Raw genomic sequence first — 6,633 nt, forward strand, 5'->3', positions numbered from 1 at the left:
CTTATATCCTGAAACATTGCTGAACTCGCTTATTAGTTCTAAGAGGTTTTTAAAAATGGATTCCCTGAGATTTCTACACAGACAATCATGCCATCTACAAACAGGGACAGTTCTATTTCATAAGGCAAAAATCGATAGACCCTAAAAAATAAATATACAAATACATAATTATAGTTGGAAACATCAACCTCAATCTGTCAGTAATTGATAGATCATGAAGGCAGAAAATCAGTAGGGATATAGATGACCTGCACAGCACTAACGACTAACTTTATCTAATCGATGTTTATAAAATACTCCATGTAGCTCGTTCACTATGTAATACAGCAATGGCTTATGGTCCTAAGAAACATCTGAAGTGTGTAGCAGCTCCAGAGCATTGAATACTGGATGAACTGGCAAATATATTTGCTCCTTGTCCATCTACTGATTCTCACAAGCTGAGAGAATATCTCCCTGTTATCCTTTTCCTAAGGAACAGACTTAAGTATGCCCAGACAGAAGATAAAATAAAAGAGATCTACATATGGTTGTTCATTAAGATTGATAGCAAGGTCTGAACTAATATAATCTACCCTGATGGTTTTATGGATGGCATCAGCATTGACAAGACCAGAAAGAATTCCTGTCTGATCTATGACACCAAGGATTGCTTTGCTGTTCATTGTATGACAGCTAAAGAGGCCACATGCAAGTTGTGCAAAGTGAGAAAGATTTTTGTAGGCACAAAAGGAATCCATCATCTGGTGACCCATGATGCTCACACCATCTGCTACCCTGATTTCCATCAAGGTGAATGACATCATTCAGGTTGATTAGGAGACTGTATATGGTAGTGACCAGAGATGCTAACCTGGGAAGAATTGCTGTGATCACCAACAGAAAGAGACATTCTGGCTCTTTTATTATTTATTTATTTATGTGTTTATTTATTTAATAGTGACATTGGTTAACGAAATCCGGTAAGTTTCAGCTGTACATTTTAACAGTAAGGCATATATATTTACATTGTATGTTTGCCTCCCATAGTTAGATTTCCTGGCTCTTTTAATGTGGTTCATATGAAAGATACCAAAGGCAATAGCTTTGCCACCCGGTTCTCCAAAATCTTTGTCATTAGCAAAGGCAACAAACCATGAATTACTCTTCTCCATGGAAAAAGGTATCTGCCTCACTACTGCTAAAGAGAGAGGCAAGAGGCTGGCAGCCAAACAGAGAAGTGTGTAAAATAATCTATAGGTAACATAATTGGAAAATTTTTTAAACTTAATTGAAGATAATATGGCGTGAAAATAAAATAAAATACTTCATCCAACAACCACAGAATGCACATCCTTCTCAAGCTCACATAGAACATTCACTAAGATAGACCACACTGTGGGCCATAAAATACACCTTATAATTTTTAGAGACTAGAAATCACATAAAGTATGTTTATATACCATAATTGAATTTAATTTGAAATCAAAAAAAGAAAGGTAGCTAGTGCCAAATATTTGGAGATTAAACAAACAACATACTTATAAATAACACAAGGGTCAAAGAAGAAAGCTTAAAAATATAAAATATTTTTAACTAAATGGAAATGAAAATACAATTTATCAAAATCTATGGGATGCAGCAAAAGCAATTCTAGAGAGAAATTTATAATATTAAATGCACAAATTAGAAAAGAAGAAAGTTCTAAAATCAATAATCTAATCTTCCAGGTTAGGAAACTAGAAAATAAGAGCAATTTAAGCCTAAAGGAAGGGGAAGAATAAAAATAATAAAAATTGGAGCAGAAATTAATGAAACTGAAAACAGGAAAAACAATAGGGATAATCAATAAAACCAAAAGCTAATTCTTTGACAATATCAATAAAATTGATAAAACTCTAGCTAGGCTAACCAAGGAAAAAGAGAGAAGACACAAAATACTAATATCACAAATTGAAGATGAGACATCACTACTGGTCCCATGGACTAGAAGATAATGAAGGGCTACTATGAACAACTTTATGCCCACAAACTTGATAACTTAGATGAAATGGATCAATTTTTTTTTTGAAAGATACAAATTATCAGACTCACACATGGATAAATGGATAATATGAAGATCCCTATATCTATTCAAGTAATTGAATCAATAATTATAAAACTTCTAAAATAAAAGGCACCCAGCCCAAGAGATGGGATGGTAGTTCTCATTAGTACAGGTGTCTGCCAAATAGAATTGATGTAAATCCCCAGAACAAAATGATCTTGTCTCAGAGGACTGAAATATACCAAGTACGCAGAACACCAACATTCCACTAAAAAGAACTTCCTCTGCCTTTTATCACTTAGATGGCATTTGAGCATCTTGCAAGCCTCACAGTCACCTTGAAGATTCTTAGCTGTCAGTGATTGTGAAAATTGAGAAACGTGGGTGTAATTGACTTCTAGTTGGGAATGTGTTCGGTGGTCTTTATAACAAATTAAATGAAAGTTATTTCCTTAAGAATTTGTTTCCCATGTGCCCTCTAATCCAGTGATTCTCAAGGGGTGATGAGGTCGGGGGAAGCCCTCTTGGGAGAAGGAAGGTCTCTGAATTATCTGGGGGCCTTTTATCAATGTATATACCCTTACTCACCACAGCCAGAGATTCAGACCCTTCCACGGTTGATTACAAAGCAGGTACATTAATATCTGCATTACCAATGATAGTGCTGCTCAAGCACAAGTTCTTGGCTCCAATCCCCACCCTGCCACATACTGAGAGTTAATACTGGGCAGGTGGGTGGGGGAGATAAGCCTTTCTGCTCTATACATGCTTGCAGTATGACTTTAAACAACAAACCTAACATTTTTGAACCTCAGTTTTCTTTTCAGAAAAACAGAGCTAATAATTCCTGCACTGAGTGTCTCTGGATATTTTCTATATGTAGAAAGGATGTCTATTTGCCACAAAGCCACCTGAAAACAGTCTCATCTCTGCATGCGAGTGTGTGAGTATGTGAGTATGTGTGTGCACACACCAAATAGAGTCACACATACTACACTTCTATCTGGCCACGAGAGAATTTCAACATTTTGTGTCTCTCCACTGAACTATCACATTCCCAGAAACAGGCAGATACACTTCTTTCTATATAGCAGCATCTCTGATTGGTCTCACACACGTCAGCCCCATGTTAGCACCATCTCCATGGCCATAGAACTTGCCACCAATGGAGAATGGATTTACTGAAAAGATCAATAAATACTCCAAAGGGCTTGCTGCCCTTCTCAGTAAAGATTGTCCTTTGATATATTCCAATATGCTGTTTCTGTATACTTATTGAGTTATATGGTAACTTCCAGATCATTTTCAGTTTTGTGCATCTAACTTGCTAGGAATGGCCATTTTGAACTAGAACTTGATTTCAACTTTTCAGGGTACTTCTCATGTACATACATTGTTGTTCAGGGACAAGAAATGAGCAAATCCTTAGAAACTGAGTTCAAATGCCTATAATCATTCATCTATTTAATCATTAATTTGTTCATTCAGCAAATATGTGTTCAGGGCTTACTAAGTGCCAACCACTGTGCTAGGCTGTGTAATACGAACATGAACAAAACAGGCATTGTTTCTACCCTTATGGAGCTTATAGTCTGGAGGGGAAACAAAAAAAATTAACAAAGAAACACTCAAAAACCATGATAATTGTCATGAAGGAAATGCTTGGGTACCATGACAGAGGATGGAGGGAAAGGGTAATCTACTGACAGAGGACATTAACAGTCAATGTCTCTAAGGAAGAGACATAGCCAAATCCAAAAGGATGAGAAACCAGATGTGAGGAGAGTAGATGAAAGACATTTCAGGCAAAAGAAAGAATAAATGCAAAGGCCCTGAAGCAGGAAGATGTGAGGAGAAAAAGGACAACCTCCTAGTGACAACAGGGAGCAGGGTTCCCCATTCTCTATCCTGGCACAATATGATAAGTGTATTCCTGCCAGCTCTGCCTCTCTGTACTGGGATGCCAGCTCTGGAATGGAAGTGGCTTCCTCACTAGGCTGGAAAGGTCAAATGGAGGAGTAACAGGTGTTACTTATGGAAGTATCCTTGAGAAAGTGCTATCTTCCTTAAAGAGAAAACTCCAGAATCGCAATGGTTATTACTAGAAGACTTCTGTGGATAGAAGAAGACAACACAGGCCCCTGACACTCACCTGGATAATTTGCCTTCCCATGGAGGCTCCTTACTTGTCACCATTGCCACCAACATGCTGGCCTTTGAAGCACACCATTCTCTTTCAGTTCTCTGAACACATGTCCTTTTCATCATCACAGGACACAACTGAGGCCATGTTATGTATCTAAAGAAGACTCACCTGAAGGCTGAAAGACAATAAAAAGTAAAGAAATACAGAGAATAACATGTAACCAGAAGTGGCTTTATCACCTTAGTATCGGTGTCTCCCTTTCTAACAGCATCTACTTCTCTGCACAGAGACTGTCTTTATTTCTTGCTACCAAAGAGGAGGGAGGCCATAGAATATGTGTCTAAACAGGGACTCTTTTAAAACTGAAAGCGAGCACTATTAATATTTAGGGTGGAGGAGTTTGTATAAGTTGCCTTGGCTAACAAAGACATATGGATACCCTCACAAAGAGACAAAGGAGAAAGAGGCAGAAGCCCCTTCCAAGTTTCCTATGGCTTGGTATTCTCCAAATATTTTCCATTATTTTTTCCAGGCACATGGTAGAATTGAATCTCCCCGATCCCTTGAGATTAGGTATGACCATGTGACCTGCTCTGGCCAATAGCATGTGAACACAAGTGTGGTATCTCACTTCTGAGAAAAAAAAAACATTAAGAGCCAGTATAAAATAAACCATATTTCCTTTTTCCTGCATTAGAGATAGTGGAATTATAAGGATAGAGCTTCTCTCAGCCTGGTCTCTGAATGAGGATGATATGAAGCCAAATATTCCAACTGACCTGCAATCAACATATTGCATAAATGAGAAAAAATCTTTGTTGAGTTAAGCACTGAGATTTGCGGTCATTTGTTATTGTAGCATCACTTAACCCAACCTGACTGACTCTTCTCCCAAGTCTCACTTCTAGGTCTGAGGAGCCACCACTTTCCCATGATCGAACATCTCTGTGTAGAGATCCACCACTTCCCCAGACCCTTGCCCCACAGTCCTGTCCTCTGAGTCACCCTGGAGCTACCTTCCCCAACTAATGGCAGTGGCCTTCTCAACTAGCTATCCCAGGCTCAAATGTGATCCCAGAGAAGAGCCAGCCTGAAAGATGGAGTCAGAAGCTTGTGGGATTATAAGCTCATCAGTGAAATGAAGGAGTAGGATGATTGTTATATGTTGAATTGTGTCCCAAAAAATTCATATGAAGTCCTAACCACCAGTCTCCAAAATGTGTCCTTATTTGGAAATAAGTCAATGTAGATGTCATTAGTTAAGGTGGGGTCATTAGGGTGAGCCCCAATTCAATGTGACTTGTGTCTTTATCAAAAGGGAAAATTTGGACACAGAGGCACCCACACAGGGAGAGCGCCATGTGAAGATGAAGGCAAACTTCAAAGTGATAATTCTATAAGCAAAAGAATGCCAAAGATTTCCAGCAAACCACCAGAAGCTAGGGGAGAAGCATGGAACAGATTCTCCATCACAGCTTTCAGAAGGAACTATCAGTGCCAAAACATTGACCTCAGATTTTTAGCCGTCATAACATTAGGACAATAGATTTCACATGTTTGAGCCACCCAGTTTCTGGTGATTTCTTACAGCAGTTTGAGTAAATGAATATAATGAGAAACAATGGTGGAACTAGCAGCAGAGCTAACAGGAAGATTTTATAACCCTTTCTACAAGTCTCAGAGCATCTCCAAGGTCCCATGACACAGATACAGGTACAGATACAGACCTAGATACAAGGATAGATAGAGACACAAATACAGGCATAGATAGACAAACAGATACAGGTACCTATAGAGATGCAGATCCAGGTACACAGAGAGATATAGGTACAGATAAACACCCAGATACAGGAACACATAGAGAAACAGACATAGGTACGGATATAAATGCAGATATAAGTAGAAATAGAGACAAAAGAAGTACAGATAGTAGCACAGATGCAGGTACTAATAGAGGTAAAAAATAGAGAACTAGATACAGGTACAGACACAGATACAGGAAGATATGGAGACAAGCATAGAGATACTTACAGAAAACCAGCTAAAGTTTCAGATAGAGAAAAAGATACAGATACTTATAGAGATACAGATATAGGTACAGATAGAGAACCTAATACAGGTAGAGACAGAGATGCAGAAACAGATAGAGATGGAGACACAGATACAGGTACAGATAAAGACACAGATGAGGAAGAAATAGAAACAAAGATGCAGGTACAGATAGAGACACAGATACAGGTACATGTAGAGATACAGATACAGGGCAGAGAGAAACACAGACACACATAAAGATAGAAACACAGATACAGATAATAATAGACATCAGTTAAAATTGATACAGGTATAGATAGAGACCTAGAAACAGATACAGATACACAACCAGAAAAAGGTACAAAGAGAGTCTTAGAGAGAGTTATATATTGAAACACAGATACAGGAACATGTAGAGATCTATATACAG

The 6,633-nt window shown here is 38.2% G+C and overlaps 1 pseudogene; it reads left to right on the top strand.

Moving 5' to 3' along the window:
* Positions 1 to 329: 329 nt before the first annotated feature.
* Positions 330 to 1,227, top strand: LOC120606391 (40S ribosomal protein S4-like; annotated as a pseudogene).
* The last annotated feature ends 5,406 nt before the right edge of the window (positions 1,228 to 6,633 follow it).

This window comes from Pteropus medius, unplaced genomic scaffold, assembly GCF_902729225.1.
Source record: "Pteropus medius unplaced genomic scaffold, Ma_sr-lr_union100, whole genome shotgun sequence".
In the NCBI taxonomy this organism is placed as follows: Eukaryota; Metazoa; Chordata; class Mammalia; order Chiroptera; family Pteropodidae; genus Pteropus; species Pteropus medius.